This window comes from Canis lupus, chromosome 31 (genome assembly GCF_048164855.1).
Source record: "Canis lupus baileyi chromosome 31, mCanLup2.hap1, whole genome shotgun sequence".
In the NCBI taxonomy this organism is placed as follows: Eukaryota; Metazoa; Chordata; class Mammalia; order Carnivora; family Canidae; genus Canis; species Canis lupus.
Genome location: NC_132868.1, coordinates 26,220,099 through 26,243,608, shown reverse-complemented (window position 1 = coordinate 26,243,608; position 23,510 = coordinate 26,220,099). Strand labels below are relative to the sequence as shown.

General features: G+C 37.1%; 1 long non-coding RNA gene across 1 annotated transcript in view; it reads left to right on the top strand.

Annotated features, from left to right (window-relative positions):
- LOC140622432 (uncharacterized) overlaps positions 1-7,135 on the top strand; it is a 29,255-nt gene extending 22,120 nt beyond the window's left edge. Inside the window, exon 2 of the long non-coding RNA XR_012022196.1 lies at positions 5,164-7,135. This is a non-coding gene — a long non-coding RNA (uncharacterized lncRNA). The remainder of the gene's footprint in view (positions 1-5,163) is intronic.
- The last annotated feature ends 16,375 nt before the right edge of the window (positions 7,136-23,510 follow it).

Below are 23,510 nucleotides of genomic sequence, written 5' to 3'. Positions count from 1 at the left end.
CATCGGGCTACCTGCATGCAGCCTGCTTCTCCCTCGCCTGTGTCCCTCTGTCTCTCTGTCTCTCTCTCTCTCTCTCAAATGAATAAATAAATAAAATCTTTAGAAAAAAAAAACAAGGGATCTTAACCTTGGAAAGAAATTCAAGTCCATTTATTCCACCCACCTCTAAAACATTTTATAAATGGGAAGTTTGAAGCTGAGAGAGGCAAAGTGTCCAAAGTCAGACTGTGTATTAACGGCAGGACTGGAACTGGAGCCGGTGACTGTGTACTCCCAGCCTGATGCTGAGTAGACCATGTTGCCATGTGGGAGTGTACTGGACAAAAGGCAGAAAGCATAACCACTTAAAGCAAATGTGAGCAATCAGAACGAAGAGGTTTCCCAAACAATACATACTTAAATCAGAACAGAGGGCTTATATGACAAAATGCCTTTAAACCAAATGGTAAGATTTTGAGAAGCACCAGGGATAAAAAACACTTGGGGTTGTTTAAAGGAGATTTAGTTGGAAAATTAGAGAAGTTCCAATTCTGATCCAGTACATGTTGAGAGCACCTTTACTAACATCCAAGATGAAATAATAGAAACCTACTATCTCTCCTAGAAAAGTTAGGGGAAAACAAAAGCACAAAACATGTACATGAAGTGAAGCAATGGTTTTTAAGTAATTGGACAGCAGACAACCAAGAGCAGGGGTTTTTGAGAATGGGGAAAAAATTAGATGAGTCCTGTGATGGCCCCATATTACAATCCAGAGAGAGTTTCCAGGTTGTAGTACAGGTGTGTGAACCCAGGCAGAGTTCCATGAATTTTCTGGACTGGGATTCTAGGGAGGCTCAGGCGGTTAGAATCTATAATGCAGAGTACTAGAGAAGAGAGAACTACAGAGAAAGAGAACTTAGAGATTTTCAGAAAAGGTCTCAAGAGTCCAGTTGCATACTGAACAGTGAAAGTATGGGGTAAACAGGCAAATGATGTCGTATCTATATAATAGCTCCCCCTGTTTGAAAAGCATACTATTTAGTTACCTGATATTTTCCCATTTTTTAATATGATTGTATTGTATACGTAATACAATACAATCGTACGTATTGTAATACGTCTACTGACCTTCATGGCATTCTCTCAAATCCTCCAGAAATTTGTCACCAGGACTTTGGGGTTCAACATCATCTTTGAAGCCATGATTAATTTTGGATATCAGCCCGATTTCTACTTGCTTTAGCTATGGGAAGTCACTTAACTGCTGCCTTAGTTCTCTTTTTGGTATATGAGGACAACAAAATGTTGGAGTTTTTGTAGGAACTCAATGAGATAATTCACCTAGCACAATGGCAAGTAAATGGTAGATATTCAACAAATGGCAGTAGTGTAGAGGTTCAAAGAGTGGATTCTGGAATTGGAAGACTTGATTTTGTAAAGAATTTACAGTTATATTCTGTGTTTGGGTAAGATTAACCTTCTGAGCTCTGATCTCTCGATTATAAAATAGAAATGATCATAATAGTCACAACCTCATTAGATAGATTTGAGAATTAAATGAGAAAATACAAAGTAGCTCCTGCTGTACCTGGCACATGGTAGATGCTCCATCAATATTGCGAGTCATGTTGTTATTCTCTTTCTCACCCTCTTCCTTCCTCCACCCATTGCCTGCCATTATTCTGGGGTGAGTTCCCATTACTCATACATCATCTGTTCCATCAACTTCTCTGGCCTTGGATGATCCTATCACTCCTTCACTCTATTCTCTAGCAGCCCATACTCAGTTCCAACTGGCTCCAAATCATTTCTTGAATGCAATTATTTTCTACAAGTTTTAATTCTGAAATTTGCCTCTTTAATCACAACTTTATTTCTTCCTAACCTCCCACTTGCCAACCCCAATCTCTCTGCTCCCATCAAGTTCTGCCTGGCCTAGTTATAAAGAGTAGGATTTCAACAGACATTCAATGGGAATTCAATGGACATGACTGCCATGAGTCTCGTTGGTTTTTATCATTTTTTTTTAGCATTTTATTTTTTTTTATACATATATTTTTTACTGGAGTTCAATTTGCCAAAATATAGCACAACACCCAGTGCTCATCCCATCAAGTGCCCCCCCCCCCCAGTGCCTGCCACCCAGGTTTTTATCTTTTTTGACCTTTGGGTTCCTGCTGGTTGTGCAGTCTTAGAATAAGACCTACAGTCCAGCCAAGCACAACTTGATCAGCCATGGCTTAATCGAGATATTATATCCTTCAAGGGGTTTGAAATTCCCACAGCCCACACAAAGTTTAGCTGATAGATTAGGAAAGCATCATTCACTTCTACAGATTTTACTCTTTGGTTCTGTTAATATTCTTGGCAGGAGGAAGAACTTGAGAGGCTGAATTTAATGAGATCATTTGATGGCACAGCATTGATAGGACTTTGCTACTTTCATCTCTGGCTCCCCATTTAAACCTCTGAAGTGCCCAAGAATTTCTGATTTAATTGAGTTGGGAGACCTGACCCTTGGTGTTTTTGGAAATGTTGCTGTGATGATTTTAGTATTCAGCTTGAGCTAAAAACCCACTGCAATAGAGGGAAAGAATGAGATTATTAGAACAGTTTCATTTATCTAATCCCAAGAACTCAATGATAGGAAACTTACTCTTCTGTATGGTGTTGCCAGAGCTGGCTTGTACCAGCTCATGAAAACTGATTATTGAAATTTCAGAAATTTTGCTAGCCAATTGGTGTTGTATTGGTAGATGGTAAGTAGTCTCATAGGAGCATTTACACACTGGTGAATACTACAAATCAGGGTGTCCCTCCCCAGCTGATGGTGAACCATTACCAGCACATGATTGCTCTAGCCTTTAGTTCATCTCCCTTCCACCTTGCTTGTCCTTGAATAAAATTATAAGTAACTAAAAGCACTCTTCTTTTAATATCATCTCAGGTCAAAGTTTTTTCCTATTGTCACTATGAAATTTCTCTGCTTCCTCTTCTTTAAAATAGAAATTTTAAAAGACTAGTAGTTTTGCTGCCATAATAGTTGATGAATACTTTCATAAATAGGAACCAAGAAAGTTGAAGAAGGATCTACTTTCTATACAAGTCTATTTGCTCTCATTTGCTCATTGGTCTGATAATATCTAGTTCTATTGATCTCTTAGATTTATTGGTCTAATTTTCATAGCTCTCCAAACCTATCAGCAATCCTTCCAGTTTCTACAATACAGGAGTTATTGTTTTCCGTATGTTTTATTGCAAACAGTGTAAATGAAAATAAAACTTATCCTAAATAAGCATAATAATACAGAATATCAAGAAAGAAATGACCTTAGAAGTCATCTAGCCTAGCCCCTTCATTTTATGAATGGCCAAACAGGCCCAGAGAGCTAAGTAATTTAACTACGATTACATTTCACATCTAAGCTAGTTCACTTTTTCTCTGCCCTTGCACTTCAAAGTGGTCTGCCCACCAGCAGCACTGACATGACCTGGTAGCTACAGAATCTCAGACCTACTGTATAAGAATCTGTATCTCAACAAGATTCCAAAGTTATCTGAGTGCATTAAAATTTAATAAGTACTAATTTAACCAATAATTCTACTTCTGGGTGTATGCCCAAAAGAATTAAAAGCAGGGTCTCAAAGAGGTATTTGTACACCCAAGTTGATAGCAGCTTTATTCACAGTAGCCAGAAACTGGAAACAACTCAAGTATCCATTAATGGATAAAATGTGGTATTCACATAAAATGCAATACTATTAAGTCTTAAAAAAGGAGGGAAACTCTGACACATTCTATACTAGGGATGAAACTTGAGGACATTATGGATAAAGAAGTCATCACAAAAACACAAATACCATATGACTTACATGAAGTACCTAGAGTCAAATTCATAGAGACAAAAAATGATGGTGGTTTCCTCTTCCAGAGAAGAGGAAGTAAAGAGCTGGGGTTCAAAGAATTTCAGTTTTAAAATGAAAAGAGTTCTGTATATTGGTTACACAACAATGTGAATGTACTTAGCTTACTGAACTATACACTTAAAAAGGTTAAGGTGATGAATTTCACATTATTTATATTTCAACATATTTTTAAAAAACTTCACTTAAAAAAAAAAAGGAGCACAAATCTATATCAATGTGATTCTGGTTTTCCTGGAATGTCTGATTCAAAAGCAATGGTCAAGTGGTGATAAAGCCAGAGAAGAAGACTACTGAAAAGAGTTGCATAAAAACATTTTCCATTTATTTAGAATTTCTTTCGCTTAGGCTTTCTGCTAGCTCAGAATCCTCACAACAACCTTCAGGTAGGTATTATTTAAGTCTCATGTCATTAATATCGTGACCAAAACATCCTGGCTTGCTTGGCACTACCACTTTTAGCATAAAAAGTCCCATGTCTCTATAAAACCCTCAGTCCTGAGCAAATTGAGAAAGTTGGCCACCCTAGTTATTAATAAATCTTAGAGACATTACGTAGCAAAGTAGAGCTAAGATTCAAACTCAGATCTGATTGAAAAAAGAACCAAAGAACTATAATTAAATGAATAAGAAAAAGAGAGGAGTAACCATAAGACCCCTCTCCTGATGTCATTGTCATCATAAGATAATAGTACTACAAAATCTCTTCCTACAGTCTGGATTTAAAAGAAATTTCATCTCCCATGTCATATCTCTTAGTTAATTGGCTTCTCTGCTCCTATTAAATATGTCATTATGACCATGAATATTTTGGAAAGTTTGCAGGCTGCTGCTCTTTGAGGCAAATCTTTGATTTGTATGTTATGCTTAGAATGACTTGGAGCATAGGGTCCAAACAACAGGCAATGATTGCAGACTTGGAGTATCATCAGGGCTATAATCAGTATTTGCCCAAACCCTTCTTAATAAAGGATGTGGGAGAGGAAAGTCTGAGCTTTTAAAATCACTGAAAAAAAAATCACCATAATCTCAAGCAACATTCAAAATATAGGCAGCCAATTGGATGGGCAAAGATGTTTGTGCTGCAGTCAGAGAATGACCCTATTTGATTTTTCCTATATTTCACCAGACCAGTAACAGAGACTGGCAAGGGGACCAACAAAGCCAGAGGAGTGAGTTCACCTGAGATCATAATAATCCATTTGAATTGAGAAATCTCAAACTAATTCACACATCTGCCCTATCTCTCTTCTTCAGTCTTAGGTGCTAAAAGAGAGGAATTATGAAGAAGTGAAAAGCCGGAGGAACAACAGGAGGAAAGGGGAATGTTCAACTTCTGGCGAAAGAGATTAAGAATGAGAGTCCTGGCCCTACATCACCTAAGGAAGTGAAACTGCCTGAGCCCCCAAGGATACTTCAGAAGAGCACAAAAGTGGAATCCCTATCTTTCACTATAGATAAGGAATAACTATGATGATACTATAAGGCCCGAGGAAACTTCGCAACTGCCACTTGTTGCTTTGCTTTTCATTCTGTTCCCTCCTTGGGGTTAGTAATAAAGCCCTGAAGTTATGGGTAGAGAGAGGAAAGCTCCACATACTGCTCCACTACAGTCTCTGGGGGAGGGTGGGCACAGGATTGAGAGAAAAATCTCTGGATATTATCTGTGGAAAGAAGAGAACTGAATGCTAGCTCCCTTGAGCATGTAGAAAGAGAAAATGTAGCTCTTAGAAAGATCTGGACTTAAATGAAACAAAGAAATGGCCCAAGAAACTTAGCCCACAGCCTTTCCCTTGTAGGTCCACCAAAAAAACCCTCTCATCCATTCAGTAACAAACCCAGCAGAAATGGGTGCAGCCGAGTTCGTGATAGACTAGCGCTCCACTCAGCCTTTTCCTTCTAGAGCACACTTGACAAGTGATGTCCTCATGGCCCGCAAATTCCTGTGACTACATACAAGGCTACTCTCAGTTGTCGGTGTGATTTTTGGAAATTTTTGGAAATTCAGTTTTGCAAATCAGGATGCCAGTGAGTGGGAGGGATGTTGCATGGATTTCCCTCAAATTTAGTAGATGCCAAAAAAGGCAACTTGGCTGCAAAACTTCACGATGACTTCTCTCACACCAAGATTTGGACACGTGTCGTTATTCTCAAGAGTGTCGTTATTCTCAAGAACCAACAGGTGGAAATAGCCCAAATGTCCACTGACTGATGAATGGATGAACGGCACGTGATACTCTATCCATGGATACTACGCAGCAATAAAAAGGAACAAAGTAGTATGAATGACTGAACCTCAAAAACGTTATGCTAAGTGAAAGAAGCCAGACACAAAAGAACATATATGATTTCATTTATATAGCATGTCACAAAAAAAGCAAATACATAGAGACAGAAAGTAGATTAGTGGTTGCCCTGGGGCTGGGGGTTGCCCCGGGGCTGGGGGTTGCCCCGGGGCTGGGGGTTGCCCCGGGGCTAGGGGTGGGAATGGGAATAACTCTAAAAGAGCACGAGGTCTCTCTTTAGGCTGCTGGAAATGTTTTAAAATTAGATTTTGGTGATGGTTATAGAACTCTGCAAATACATGAAAATTTATTAAAGTGTACATTTAAAAATGAGATAATTTCATGCTGTATAAGTTATATCTCAATAACATGCTTTTAAAAAAAGATTACTTGGAAGAAAAACTGGCTCATGACATTACTCATAAGTGATAGAGACTGGCCTGGCATATGTCTGCCAAAATCCCTTACCTCCAAAGCTCTTCTCTGGCATCTCCTGACACTTAACTCAGAATTTTAAAAATGCACCTTGTGTCTCCTCCTTTGTTGATAGAAGTGTGGCACCATCCCCTGTGACACATTACCACATTTTTGTAAATATAATCAACCCCATTACACTTGCAGGATTGCTTGAAACTAAACAATCTATTCTAGAAGCAGAGAACAACACTGCGCATGGGTTACTTTCAAGGACAAAATACAAGAAACAAAATGTAAACCATGCTGTCATAATTTACCCATTGTGTATCCTTGGGGCATTTTCCCCACCAGAAAAAAAAAAAGGACAATATCTTCTGGGCATTAAAGATTGTTTATATTAAAGAATATTTCATATGTGTGAAATGAGAACATAAAGGTGATATTTCCTATTGACACTCGGTTTGAATAATATTGTGTTGCAAATGACTTGAAAACTCAGTTTTAATAAATTTCTGTTACCATACATAGATCTGAGAAAATATGATAAACAGATTACAAGTTGATAATAACTTTTGTAGTGGTGCAATGCTATGAAACCAAGCTTAGTATGTTTAAACTTTACTTAGGTCACATCTCTGATGACAATGAAAAAAAAGAAAACTAAAATATGCAAGTTGGAAGGGAACTAAAATACCATCTAGCTAATTCTCCCAGCTGAGGGAACAAAGGACTATGATAATCAGTTTGCTCCAAATCGCACAGAATAGAGAAGGCAATTCAGGACGCAGAGGCCAGGTCTCCGAGCTCATGATCACGTGCTCTTTCCGTTATTCCTATAGTGCCCACAGCATGCACATGGAGGTTACATTTTAGATAAATATGAATAACAGAGGGGCTTCAACTCTGAGGACGCCTCATATTCAGTTAGAAATAATTAGAGTAGAAGTGGCAAATTGTCCTTCCATGGACTAAATGCAGCCCCACAGACCAGTCTTCTTGACCAACACAGACTTTTTTTTTTTTTAAGATTTTAAATTAATTGTCCAACTTTTAAGATTTTGAAATTTTATATATAAATTCAGATTTCCAGCCTTTAAAAAAAAAATTGGAACTTGGCAACACCAGGCCAGCATTCTTCTGTGACAGCAGTCGCAGGACATGAATGGTGACAGTTGGGTTTAGAAGGGCCTTTCCTTCTGTTAGTGTGTAGTTTTTTCTGGCATCTGATCTATCTCTTTCACTTTAATTACCCAGACCCTTGCAGGCATTTGAGTATTGAGTCAGGGAATACTGACTCCATAAGTTGTATATATATCAAGGTGGGACTTGTGACAGAGTTGTGTAAAGCCTGGAGGTTGGCTCAGTTCTTAGACTCTCTGGTTGGCTGTGATTTCTGCAAACAAAATCTGCTGGGACTACATATCAACAACAGGTTTATTAGGGACATAGTCAGGAATCGGGGTTTTTCTGTTTTGCTTTTTTCTGTATTTTAGGACAATTTGTTCTCCACATTTGTGCAGCCTTGGGTAAGAATGCAAATAAAGGCCCATGCACCCTATGCCTAAATTTTTAGAAGTTGCGAACTTCAGCTAACAGACTAGTCAACAAAATAGGAATCTAGGTCCCACTGACAAATGTACCCACATTACACAAAGTCTAGTTTTAAATTTAAAATTCTCAGATACTTTGGAGTTCTAGACCAGAACAAGATCGCATGTGGAGAGCCTGCTGCACGACACACCCCATCTCTTCCCATCCCTCATCCACTCTCTACCACAGTGGCTTCATGAACATTTATGTGGACATCAGCCATCCTTCCCAGCTCTGCCCTCACCCCTCCCCTCACACAGCGTCCTCTGGCCACTCTTTGGCTCTAGAGAATCTCACACAGGTTGGTGGCAAGGATGAGTGAACTATGTGGTCAAATCCAGTTCACAACCTGTTTTTGTATGGCTTTTGAGCTAAGGATGGTTTTCATATTTTTAAAGGGTTTCAAAAAGAATACAAAGAGTATGTGACTGAGACTCTAAGTGGCCCACAAAGCCCAAAATGTTCACTAGTTTGCCCTTTACAAAAAAGCTTTGCCTGCCCCTACTCTAAGGCCCAAGAGAGGCTTTCTTTTCACTCTGATGGAAGGGTGGTATTATCCAGATCCTTCTAAAACTACCATGGAGACAATTCAAAGTCTACTTGCCTCCTCCAAAATCCCTCCATGACCCTGAAAGAAGCCCTCTATCCTACCTTGTGCTGTTTCCTCCTGATCAAAGAGGATTTGAATGGGGCCAGAGTAGAGACCATACACTGAACACTTACTCTGCACGGTGCTGAGGCTTCTACACACGTTGCCCTATTCTACTGTCTCAGGCCAACTCCTGTCAAGGGTAGAAACCCAAGCCATGCTGACAAACCCGGGGAGTCAGGACACATGAAGGAATCCAGTACCTTGTGCTTGCTGACATTAGTATTATCATCCACAGCATCATTTTAGTTTAAGTCGACGACGATGACAAGAATGGAAAGGAGAATCGATCATTTCTTAAAAGCACAGTTTCAGTTAAGTGCAAAAATGACTCTTTTCTTCCTCCCTGCAGCAAAGGGATTCGGGAGCTTAGCTGAAGCTCACAAATTGGGAGTTCAGGAGCCTAGAGACCTCAGTGATTAAATTCCACCTCTGTTTCTCCTCTGTATTTCTCTAAGGAGAGAGACAGATGGTGTGTCAGATGAAAGAAGATCATGGGGAGATGAATCTCTGACACTGGCTCACGGGCAGCTTTATAAGAAGCTGGTGGCCTCCAACAGAATCAAATACTTGCATTAAAAGAGACTGTCGGGGAGTTGCCAGGCCCTGAAGCTGGGACACCTCACCCCCCAACATGCCTGGGGGACTCTGGGGCCACTTCCCCACACCACATAAAGCAGCACTGTCCCAGAGGAAAAGAGACTCTTCCCCAGAAAGGCATCAGTTCAGATCCCTGAACGGAGTTAAGAACAAAGAAACCTTAGAGAACATCGATCATGACCTTTGAGGTTTATCTGATTTTCTTATTCACAGCAACACAGACAGCTTTTATTTTTTTTTTATAAGCAAAGGCAAAAGCTCCACTGTAATTGAATAAATCAAAGGAGCAGGAGGTTGGTTTTTAGGGGCTTTTTTCAGTACGGAATAGTTTTATCTACTGCTAAAACAGAAAAATTTGACTAGCATCTAGAATTAAGTGAAAAATTCCAAAATCAGTAAAGTGCAGAGGATAACATAAAAAAGGCATCACCTCGATAGAGTAACATTTTGTCATCGTTGCTTCAGACCTTTTAAAAACAAAATAAGTTAAATAATAGTTCTAAAGCTGAATTTCTCTTGTTACCCACATCTCCCCACAGCCCCACTAAACTTGTTACCTTATAAATTACACTAATAAAATCTTAATGCTGAATTATTGTTTTTTAGAAAAAAAATCTTATTTGTTCAAATAGGTACGTGTGTGCAGTACTAGGTTATATTGTTTGTATGGTATCATCTATAACTTGTGCATTTATGTTCATTAGTAATATTAGACTATCATTATAGTCTTAAAATGAGTTAGGTAACTTACCTCTTTTCTGTTCTCTGAAACAGTTTGCATATGAAAGAGATGATTTATTTCCATTTAGTTTTGGAGAAATTCACTTATAAAACTGTCTTCTGTTGTTATCATTTTTTACTCTTAATCCATTTTTTTAAGTTTTCATTCTGTTAGCTTTTAAACATCTTCAGGAGGGGATCCCTGGGTGGCTTAGCGGTTAAGCTCCTGCCTTCAGCCCAGGGCACGATCCTGGAGTCCTGGGATCAAGTCCCACATTGGGCTCCCTGCATGGAGCCTTCTTCTCCCTCTGCCATGTGTCTCTCATGAATAAATAAATAAAATCTTTAAAAAAAATAAAAAAATAAACATCTTCAGAAAAAAAATAAACATCTTCAGTTTCTGGTTTTTTGATGGGGGTTACTTATACTCTCCACCTCATTCAGATTTTTTAATTTATTGGCAAAAATTGCTCACGGTATTCTTTTGGCATTATCTTAAAAATTCAACTGTATTTGTAATATTTTCCCTTTCTTATTCCTTTCACTATTTATTTGTGATTTTCTTCCTCTTCTCAATTAATTTCACCATAGTTGCTTTATTATTCAAATAACGAGATTTTTACTTTTGATCATTTCTCTTTTATTCTTTATTTCACTAATTTCTGATGCATCCTTTTCCTATATTCTTTGTTTTCTCTTTTTCTATTCTTACTCTTGACTTGAAACTTTATCCCAGGAGGCACCTGGGTGGCTCAGTGGTTGAGCATCTGCCTTTGGCTCAGGTCCTGATCCTGAGGACCTGGGATCAAGTGTCGTATTTGGCCTCCTGCAGGAAGCCTACTTATCCCTCTTCCTATGTCTCTGCCTCTCTCTCTGTGCCTTTCATAAATAAATAAATAAAATCTTTAAAAGAAAAAAAAGAAACCTTATCCCGTTTTCATTATTCTGTTTAAATAAATGCGGCATCACACAATTTTATATACAATTCCTTTGTTTTGTTCAAAACAAAATATTTTGTGTTTTCAGTTATGATGACCTCTTTAACTTATAAGTTAAATGTTCCCTTGCTTTCAAATAAATTTATTTCTGAAATCTTTTCAATTAATTTCTTATTTAATTGTTTTTGATAACTGAATGTACTCTGTATGGTATCAGTTCTTGGTAATCTGTCTGGAGTCCCATTGTGGAATTATTGAAGGTTCATTTGGGAAAATGTTTTTTGTGTATGCTTGAAAATAATTTAAGTCCTCTATTTGATGCTAAGTTCTATATAGGTACTGGAGCAAGCTAATTAAATGCATTATTCATATTACTACAGTGCTACTATTTTTTTTCTTCATGAGCTATCAATTTCTGAAAATGTTGTATTAAAATCTCCTTCTGTGATTGTATTAATGTAGTAAATTGCACTGGTTGAATCTCTATTGTTAAACTACCCTTGCATTCCTGAGATAAATCCTACTAAGTTATAATTATCTTTTATATGCAATTTGCTAATGATTTACTCAAGATTTTTGTTTCTATATTTATAAAAGAGATTAGCCTGCGCATTTCCTTCATTTCAATATCCTTGCAATAAAATGAGTTAGGAAATGTCTTCTGTTTTTCAGTTATCTGGAAGATAACTGAATCTTGGATTGTTGTTATTTCTGTCATTAATGTTTGGAAGATTTATCAGAGAAATCATCAGAGTTAGTAGTTTTCTCTGTGGGAAGCCTTTTGAAAATGGATTTAGTTTTCTTGATACGTGTAAGAATTCAGATGTTCTCTTTTTTCCTCAGGTCAGTTTTGATAAGGTCTATTTTTCAAGGAATTTGTCTGTTTCAATGAAATAGTCAAAGTAGCATAAAATTCTTCACAATGTGGGGATCCCTGGGTGGCGCAGCGGTTTGGCGCCTGCCTTTGGCCCAGGGCGCGATCCTGGAGACCCGGGATCGAATCCCACGTCGGGCTCCCGGTGCATGGAGCCTGCTTCTCCCTCTGCCTCTCTCTCTCTCTCTCTCTCTCTATCATAAATAAATAAAAATTAAAAAAAAATTCTTCACAATATGTTTACTATTTTTTAATATCTCTAGGATTCATAGCCATCTCCTCATTTTTTTTATTCCTAATATCAGTAACCTGCATTTTCTCTCTTTCTCTCGATCAGTCTTATTAGAAGTTTATCAATTGTATTAATAATGTTTTAAATAACTTTCAGTTTTTGTTTTTCCTATTGTGCATCTACTTTCTATTTCATTAATTACTGCTGTTATCTTTATTATTTCCTTCCTTCTATTTTGTTTGGATATGATTTGCTACTCTTTCTAGCTGATCAAGGTAAAAAATTATTTTTAATCTTTATCTAATATATGCATCAAAATCCATAAATTTCTCTTTAAACATTGTTTTAACTTTGTCATGCAAGTTTTGATATATCATAATTTCATTATTACTCATTTAAAAATGTTTTGAGTTTCCATTGTGATATCTATAAAATATGAATTACTTCAAATTACATGACCACAAGTAATTGGGACATCTTTTCTGTTATTGACATATAACTTAATTCTACTGTTATATAAAAATACATTCTACTTAATTTTAAACTTTTGTAATTATTGAGACTTGCTTTATGGTATAACCTAGGGTCCTTTTTTAGTAAGAGTGTCACATGCTTCTGGAACAATAATATGTATTCTTCAGTTGATGGGTATAATTTCTACAAATGTCAAATTTGTCAAATGTTGTCAAATTCAAAGCATGCTGTTCAAATCTTTTTTAATCTTACTATTATTTTTTAATCTGTTTTTCCTATTAGCTGCTAATTAAAAAATGTTAAAAAACACCAACTATAATTGCAGATAGTATCTAATTTTCCCCTCTAATAGTATCAGGTTTCCTTTTTATGTTTTAAAGTTACATTATTACATATATAGAGAGATTTTTACTTTTTCTTGTCTTTCCCTGGATAAAACTTTGGGTACCATGTAAAGCAGAAATGATTGCAGCATCCTTGTATTGTTTTATATCTCAAGGGAAAAGGTTTTAATATCTCTCTATTAAATTTGATGTTTCCTATAGGCATTTTATAAAATATTGTCAGTTAAAGAAGTTCCCTTCTTTTTCTCGTTTGCTAATAGTTGGGGTTTTTTAAAATCATGAATGGAAGATAATTTCTATCAAATAATTTTCTGTGTCTTATAAGATCATATACTTTTTGGTCTTTTTATTAGTGTGCTAAATTATATTCACTGAATTTAATGTCACATTACTTTTAATATCTAGAATAAACTCTACTTGAGTATGATATATACCTTTTTATATAATGCCTAGTTTCATTTGCTAATATTTTCTTTAGGATCTGTCTATAGTCTGTATTTTTATTTTCAAGATTTTTGTCTATGGTCTGCATTTTTCCGTTTTGGCAATATGCTTGTCAGGTTCTTGAATCAACATTATGCTGGCCCATAAAGAGTAGAAAAGAATGCGCCAATTTTTAAGTCTGGGAGAGTTTTGTAAGATTGTATTTTCTTCTCTAAACACTTGGAAAAATTCACCAATAAAGCCATCTGGACCTAGAAATTTTCTTTCAGGGTAGGGATTTAAAAGTAGATTCAATTTCCTTATTAGATACAAGGGTATCTAGGTACATTATTTTTTCTTGATCAGATTTGACAAGCTGTATCTATCAAGAAATTTGTCTACTTCATCTAAATTGTCAAATACTGACATAAGGTTGTTTATGATATCCTTTTACCATCATTTTAAATATCCATAGCATCTAAAAATATGTCCTTTTTTGTACTTATTAATAATTTGTATGTTATCTCACTTTTTCTTGATCACTTTCATTAGTGAATTATTAATGGTATTAATCTACAACAAATCACATTATGGATATAATGATTTTCTGTATTATACATATGCTTTCTATTTTACTGATTTCTGTTCTTATATTTATTATTTTTTTTTCCTTCTACTTCCTTTGGGTTAAGTTTGCTGTTTTCTTTTTCTTTTTTCTTTTTTTTTTTTTTTTCCAAGTTTCTTAGGATAGAAGCTTGGAACATTGATTTTTAGCCTTTCTTTAATATGTATATTTACCCCTATAAGCATTCCCATTAGCACTGCTTTAGATGTGTCTCTTAAGTTTTTATATGACATGACTTCATTATATTTTAGTTAAAAATATGTTCTTATTTCATTTTTATTTCTTCTTATCCCATATATTATTTTAAAGCGTACTTTGTAATTTCCAAGTAGCTGATGATTTCTACGTCTCTTTCTGGGACTGAATTACAACTTAGTGTAACTGTGGCCAAAGAAACTATTTTGAATAATTTCGAACCTTTGAAATTCTCAAGGTTTACCTTATGACCTAGAATATGATCACTCTTGGTAAAGTGCCAAAGTATGGATGAATGTGTATTCTGTATTTGTGGTGTGCAGTGTTCTCTATGTGTTTATTATGTCAAGTTTGTAATTATTTTTAAATCTCTGATACCCTAAGTTTATCTTTCCTTGCTTGTCCTATCAGATGAGAGAAATGTGTTAAAGTTTCCTTTTATGATTATAAATTTGGCTAGTCCTTATTTCTAATTTCGTCCACTTTCCTTTATATATTTATGCTATAATATAGATACATGAAACTCCAAATTGTTGTTTATTGGTGAACTGACCTCTTCATCATTGTGAAACGTCATTGTCTCTAGTAATGCTTTTGCCCATAAAAATCTCCTTTATCTGGCACTGTTATTTTCACACCAGCTTTTTTGGTTGATGTTTACATGTTTTCCTATTCTTTCACTTTGAACCTATCTGTGTATTTGTATTCTAAGTATTTATCTCATAAGTAGAATACTGTCATGGTTTTTAAAATCTACTCTAACAATAATGTCCTTTAATCAGAGCATTTAATCTATTTATATTTAATGTAATTAATAAAATTAAATATATTAATGTATTTAGGCTTAATTCCACAATTATTCTGCTTTCTATTTGACTTCTTGCAGTTTCCTTTTTCATTTTCTTGCCATTTTTTAATTAATCAAAAATTTTTGCTATAACATTACTTTTTCCCATAAGTGGTTAGTTGTATATGTCTTTCTTATTCTTTTAAAGATCACTGCATACTTCCTTATAATAATCTAATACAACTTATTGCTTTTTACTACTTCTCCAGTATAGTTAGAACCTTAGAATCCCAAACTCATTTCTCCTCCTTTTGCCTTTTATAATACTTTTTTCATGAATTTTAATCCTATATCTGTATTTTTAAGCCCCACAAAACATTAATATTTTTGTGAAGTTAATATTCATTTGAATCTGAGACACCTGAATGGCTCAACTGGTTAAGCATCAGACTCCTGATTTGGGGTCAGGTTATGATCTCAGGGTCTTGAGATCAAGCCCTGAATCAAGCTCCATGCTCAGCAGGGAGTCTGCTTGAAATTCTTTCCATCTCCCTCCCTCGCAGCTCCTGCCCCCACTCACAGGTCTGCAAGCTCTTTCTCTCTCAAATAAGTAAATAAGTAACAAAATCTCTTAAAAAAATATTCATTTGAATCTACCCATTTTCTCTTTCCACTATTCTTATTGCCTTCTGTATTTCTGTATTTCCACATTATTTCTGTTAGTGGAGACTGCTGGTGATAAATTCTGTCCCTCCTTTTCTCTTAAAATATATTTATCTTTCACTTTTGAAGAAAAATTTTGCTGAGCATAGAATTATAGATTGCTAAGTATTTTCTTTAGGTATATTAAAGCTGTTACATCATTCTTTTCTAGATTTCTGTTGAGAGGTCAATTGCCAATCTTTTTGGTGTTGCTTTAAGTGATATTTCTCTTTTCTATGCCTCTCTTCAAAAAAAATTTTGTGGGATCCCTGGGTGGTGCAGTGGTTTGGCGCCTGCCTTTGGCCCAGGGCGTGATCCTGGAGACCCAGGATCGAATCCCACATCGGGCTCCCGGTGCATGGAGCCTGCTTCTCCCTCTGCCTATGTCTCTGCCTCTCTCTCTCTCTCCCTGTGTGACTATCATAAATTAAAAAAAAAAATTTGTAATTGCTCTCTGCCATTTTAGTATGATGTGTGTAGATAGACTGGGGGTCAGAGGGTTGTAGACATTTTTTTTAATCCTGTTTGGAATCTCTAGACCATCTTCAATATGTGGATCAATATCTTTCATTAACTTGAAAATAAAAATGATTGATGTTATCTATTATCTATTCAAATATTATTTGCCTCATTCTCTCCAGTTTTCCTGGGACAGGAACTACATGTAGGTTATAATTTTTTACTGTGTCCCATATCTCTCTTTTAGTCTTTTCTTTGTCTTCCATTCTTATTTTTTTTCTCTGTGTTTCAAAGAAATTATTCATCTTTTCATTTAATTCATCTACTTTACCCCTTTATTTTATTCCACATAACAATAAATAATGAGGTCTTTTTCTCTTAAACATCTGGATAACCTAAGTGTCTGTTGTTTCTCTCCCTACCCCTAACCTCCATATTTGACTTTGAATTTTTGGTTTTATGGTCTTATATCTTGATATATCTGCTTTATATTTGTTACCCTAAGTGAATGCTGTATGTTATATATAAGGAAAATACAAAATCTCTGCATCTCTGCATGATGTTATCTTTCTCTGAGGAAGGGTTAATTTTCTTCTAGCTGGCAGATATAGCATAAGTAAATAGATCATTGTAGTCCAACTGGGGTTTGAGATATTTTGAGGTTGTGTTTCAGGCTTTTTTGATACTTTGTCTATTCTGAGTTTGTCTTTATATCTAGGATATTACTCTTCAGTTATCCCAACCAAAAACTTTGGCTATATTCCAGGCATCCTCCTCCTTGACAGACACTAAACTATCTTTTTTTTTTTTTTTTTTTTTTTTCTGTCTTAGTCAACCCAGGCTGCCATAAAATACCATGGACTGGGTGACCTAAGCAATAGAAATTTATTTTCTTATTATTCGGAAGACTAGAAGTCTGAGATTAGGATGCCAGCATGGCTGGGTTGAAGTGAGGACTTTCCTCTTAGCTTGCAGACACCTGCTTTCCTGCTGTGTCTTTTTTAAAAAAAGATTTTATTTATTTATTCATGAGAGACACAGAGAAAGGCAGAGACATAGGCAGAGGGAAAAGCATGCTCCCTGCAGGGAGCATGATGCGGAACTCGATCCCAGGACTCCAGGATCACAACCTGAGCCAAAGGCAGACACTCAACCACTGAGCCACCCACGTGCCCTTTTCCTGCAGTGTCTTTATAGTCTTTCCTCTGTGCATCATGAGAAAAGAGACAAAGATTTTTCTCTCTCTTTATATGAGATCAGTAACCTCATGAAGGCCTACCCTCATGACCTGTTCTAACTCTAATTACTTCTTAAAGGACCCTTCTTCCAATATCAATACATCAGGTCCTAGGGCTTTGAAATGAATTTTGAGGGGTTACAAACATCAAATCCATAATGCTCCCCAATCCAAAAAGGCTGCCCAGACACTGGTTAGCATTTAAGCCTTGAGCCGTCACTTTGTGACCCATGATTCTCATACATGTACAACTTGGCAGTCATCAAATTCCTCAGTGGAAATTATGTGTTGGACTTCTCCAAAGTTTCTTTTTCTCCATCATCATGACCCCTCACATCATAGCCGCTTTTGTTGCTCCCTGGTGCTTTGCAACATCTGTGGTTGTATATTTTATTCAGTTTTTATAGTTGTTTTCAGCAGGAAACAACTATATATTTTAGTCTGATAAAAGCTACTCCTTTTTATCTATAAGTAGTAGTACACTGTTTTCTGAATTGCCTGTGTGAGAAAGAACATATAAATTCAAGAAAGACATTCTGGGAATAAAATTACATAATTAGCAGATTTTTTCTGCATTCTCTAGGAATTCAGAATGTAGACAGTGTTGATTCCTTTCTCATTTACTTTTTAAACTCACTTCCAATCTTTTAATTTTTTTTTTTTTTTATGATAGTCACAGAGAGAGAGAGAGGCGCAGAGACACAGGCAGAGGGAGAAGCAGGCTCCATGCAACGGGAGCCCGATGTGGGATTCGATCCCGGGTCTCCAGGATCGCGCCCTGGGCCAAAGGCAGGCGCCAAACCGCTGTGCCACCCAGGGATCCCCTCACTTCCAATCTTTAATTTAATTTCATTTGGAAACTATTTAATCAGTAAAACTCTACTTAACCAAACTATACATTTGTTCTTAATTCCATTTTACTGAATGTCATATAGATAGAAATAGGGGGGGGGTTGAAAAATAAATTTAGACTAATATGGCAAAAGATATACTCACTTCATATAGTCATTATGAAGCAAGGAAAAATTAGAAATATATCAGTTGTGAGTACAATGACCACAGATATTGGAGTTTAGAGTCTTTTTGCACATTGGTATTTTCCTGTTTCTGCAACACCAGGACAAAGAGAGACAGAGAGAGAGAGAGAGAGAAAGAGAGAGAGAGAGAGAGGAGAGAAATAGTTAGATAAAATGTAAAGAGAAATACGAACTGAACCATAAAAAGAATATTTCAAATTTCAACTCGTTAACCCACCAAGAATGGAAATTTACAAAATTTTCAAGGTAATGTATTTTTTAGCTAATTAGTAATCTCATTAATTTAAATGTCAAACTAAGGCAGCTGGGGTGGCTCAACGGTTTAGCACCGCCTTTGGCCCAGGGCCTGATCCTGGAGACCCGGGATCGAGTCCCACACATCGGGTTCCCTGCATGGGGCCTGCTTTTCCCTCTGCCTGTGTCTCTGCCTCTCTCTCTCTCTCTCATAAATAAATAAAATATTAAAAAAAAAAAAAAAGAACCACCAAAAAACAAAACTGAAAAAAAGTTTAAAAAAATAAATAAATAAAATAAAATAAATGTCAAACTACTCTCAGCATAATATCAGAGAGTTCCAGAATGTATATCCAGTCCAAATAGGCAATCTATAAGAAATGGACCATGATGTTTTATTACTGTTACATGTCAGTTTCATGGGTTACTATGCTATTTCTCACCAGATTTCAACAAATCACTGTCACCTACACAGCATTAAGATAATTTCTTATTGAAGATAAGTAGCAAGAGCAAAACTACTTAGCACTTGACTAATGCTTTACATGGATTAATCCGCACTTGGCAAGTATTATCTTGTTCTCATTTAACAATTGGGAAAATGGAGACAAAGAAAGATTAACTCTGTAGAGCAGAATTAGCACAGTAGCTTAAAGAAGAAATTTGCCTGGGATAATCATCCCACCTCTTGGATGCACTTCTTGGGCCAAAGCTAAACCGAATTAGCAAACCAAACCAACTAATGACATAAATAAACAAACAAAATACTCATCTTTTGAAAAGATCTACAGACTTTTTTTTACCACTTGACAAAAAGGAACAGGAAAAATGTTATTTTTAAGATGCAGAGTTTTTCTACTTTTTAAGGGGTGGAAGCTTGAACTGCCCTGGAGAGTATCTCCTTAGTTGTGGGGAGGAGGTATGTTGAGAATCCACTACCAGACAGGACAGGAATCCGTGCCTTATTTTGGGTAAGACTTTTCAAGTGCAGTTTACCAACCCAAACACTGATTCTTCAGATCAAGAAATTAAGGTTCTGGTTAGTAATATAAATGACTTTTTTTTTTAACAGACCTTTGTCATTCCAAATTATGTAAATTTGTTTTAAGCTCACATATTATTGCTGGCCTTGATAGATGTGAATGCCATTATTTAAATTGTTGCTCACAGGACATCACATTAAAAATCTCCAAAGACTTAGAAGATTGTGTAGGCCTGGTCATAGCATCATACTGGAGAGCAGTCTTGAAATGAAAGTGTTCTGTGGCTGAGCCTAATTGCAGAATTAAAGTCTGACAGACAGTGTTGTTGAAGATTAAATAAACTAGGCTTTGATAATTATACTGATGCTGAATAAGCATATATGAGACATATTGGTAAAAATTACAGGAATTACAAGATATCTTATGATTTATTTTGAGACAAAAAGGGCTAAGAGCATGGGAAATGTGTTTACAGTTGGGATTCTCTCTCGAGGGAAATCACATCCCCAGTGGTAGTCATCCTGGATGAAGGAAAAACAACTGGGAGATGGGATTTAGATTGAAGGAGGAGGAAAACAATTTTCTTCCTGGGATTCAAGGAGAAAGGGCTAGGATTTTGGAGAAGGGAGTAAGATTATGGGGCTTCCCATTGGGGAAAGCAGGCTGCCTCTTCTCACAACTGCAACCCAGAGATTAAATAGCCTGGCTGACCTTTAAAATAGCAAGACCACAGAGAGCAAATAAGAAGTTGCATAGTAGGGGATCAATAATGAGGTCTGAGCACCGTCGTCTCTTTCTAAGAGCAGCATATGCCCACGCATGAATTATCGGTGATATAAGTCTCCCCGATTATTGACAAGACTTTAGTAAAGCCCTTTAATTGCTCAAGTGTGGCCTCCACTCTCATGGGTCTGGCTGAAGTGGTGCTAGGACAGCAGCAATGGCCTGAACAACCAAGCAAAGTGTTCTCGGGACTATGAGAAGCAGTGCTCCCGTGAAAGAATCTGACAGGTGCCTGGAGTGCCTGACAACAACCTGGTCGAAGCAGGAGCACCTGAGCGCTCGCTGGGGGGTTCAGAACACCTCGGCAAGGGCAGGTTTGCTGAAGTCTGGCCTTCCAGATGAGTATAACAGAGACTCTTGATAACCCGATTTGGGACCTCACAGACTGGAGAATTCTGGGATGTTTAAAGAATACAACACAAAAGCTTTCACAGTTAAAACAGCAAACTACAGAGTAAAAATAAGCAAAACGCACTCTGTGCTTAATCATTTTTTTGTGTGTGATCCTTTTGGAAGTTGTTTTTTTGTTTTGTTTTGTTTTTTTTTTTTTGCTTCAGCTGTTTCCTTTTACAACACAATGATCAATTTTTATTTTATTTTATTTTTTTTAGATTTTATTTATTCACGAGAGACACAGAGAGGCAGAGACACAGGCAGAGGGAGGCAGAGGGAGAATTAGGCTCCCTTTGGGGAGCCCAATGTGGGACTCCATCCCAGGAACCCGGGATCATGACCTGAGCCAAAGGCAGATGCTCAACCGCTGAGCCACCCAGGTGCCCCTCAATGTTAGTCAAAGCATATTATTTCTCTTCTTTGGAATAAGAGGAATTTCTTTTCCTTGGCTAATTATAATGAATAGTAAAAGTTATCAGCTGTTGGTCTTTACACATGTTTACTTTCAGCAGACTAATACATGCACACGCAGACACACAGGTACACTTTTGATTAACACTAATTTTGCTTGTTTATTTAAGCCAATGTTTTTCAAAATCTCAAGGATTCAGATTGCACCGTCACAACATGCAGGACACATTAATACAGATCCCTGGGTCGTACTCCCAGAAATTCTGATGCAGAAGGAATAGTCTAGGGCTCAGAAATCAGAATGTTCACAAGCTTGTTGGAGTTTATTGTGTCAATAATGTTTGAGAATCACTGCCAGAGGCACCTCCATATGTTGGACATTTATTACTTAAAAAATTCACAGCTTTTTCAAAATTCATTGTAGATGCTCAAAGTTAAAACAGTCATTTTTTTCAAATGTAAAAAAAATCAAAATTTGAAAAATATGAAAAGCATTTTTTTTTTACCAAGACAGTAAAAACATCTGAATTCATATTGAATTTGCTGGCCATTATGAAGTGTGTGCCCCAGTTTATAGCACTGTGATCTCACTTGAGATAAAGTCTTAAGTAAACTCTGCTAATCTCCACACCTCATCACTGGCTCCTACCTTCTACCCCGATGCCATCGCTGCAACAGTTCCCAAGAAGGTAGAAATAGGAATTTCTCCACTTTGTGCAAATCTCAAAACTGATCATCTTCATCCACCCCTGTTCTCTGACCCCTCCACCGTACTGGACGCACTCACAATAGGGTAATAGCTTTTCTCTTAGAATGAGAATTTATAGCCAATCAATAACATTTACTAATTACTAATTGTCGCTTGTATTTTACTGTGGTGTTTGGTCAACATCTGTTATCACACTGGATTTGCATCATCACTCTGGTTTCTTTTCTCAATGCTCAGCATACATCCTGCACCTTGCCTGATTATGATTTGTGTGCATATATCTTTCCTCCTTCTTTCTCTCCCTTGCCTCCCTTCTTCCCTCCCTTTCCATCTCCTTTCCTTTTCCCTTAGAAGAGTCCCAAAAAAAAAAAAAAAAAAAAAAGAAGAGTCCCCCCGCCCCCGAGCTGTGCAAACTGTTTCAGGATCACCCAAGATTGGTTCCGCATAGGTGGCACTTCTGGATTCTGCATCTGTGTACACTGATCTTGGAAGTGAGAGGCACAAGTGGGGACCAGAAGCAAGGTCCTGGCAGGCCACACCTGCTGGAAGCTGTCAGAGACCACAGGGTGCCCCTGCAGCAGCTGACATGAGAGACAGGGGGGCACTGAGAGATTGTGAAGGGGGTGCCTCAGAGATGCTGACACAAGTGGCTTTGAAAAGATGCATTTAAAAAAAGGAAAAAGAAAAGATGCATAAGAGTTGCCAAAAAACAAGTGGCAGGTCAGAGGATTCCTAGCAGAGAGGCCAACATATGGAAAGAAACCAAGGCACCAAGCAATGGGTTGTGTTCAGAGACCCATCTGCAGTTCTAGTTTGACAGAACATAAAGTTTAAGGGGGTAATGATAAGAGATGAGGCCTTTCCTTGTAGCCCTTTATAGACCTGAAAAGGACTCTGTGATCTGTGTAGTACCATGTATACTGGAATTTGTTATTTGCTTAATTTTATGAGACATTTTATGTCCTATAAAGGCAAGGGCATGACTTCATCACCACAGTCAAGCACACGGTAGGCATCTTGCAGGAGGAAGGGTAAAGCTGTCAAGGGCCTCGTGTTCCTTTCCAGAAATCTCCCATCACTCTCTGAGTTGCTGGAGGACAAGTGTCATATCTAGTTCACTCTCGGTGCCTCGGGGAGAGCCTTCTGCCAGTAGGTCCCCAGTGACTGTTGACTGCAAATGCTGAATTACATAGTTCCTGAATTACACTGATCCAATGGAAGGTATGGAAAGCGTAGGGATGCTAAGAGAGGCTGCTGTATTGTAAGAGAGATGTCAGGAAGCATGATTTGAATAATTTGAAGGAAGACTGAAGACATTTTTGACATCCAGCTATTTTCCAAGCTAACTTGACTAGTCAAATCATTCAGAATGCTCAATGTAATTCATGCTATCAGCTCTAGCCTCAGGCTTTCTTTCTGGATTCTGGCCTGTGAACTTCCCAGGAGGTCAGACAAAACATTTGCTCTTACTTTACACGTATGTCTAAACAGTAACAATTATCC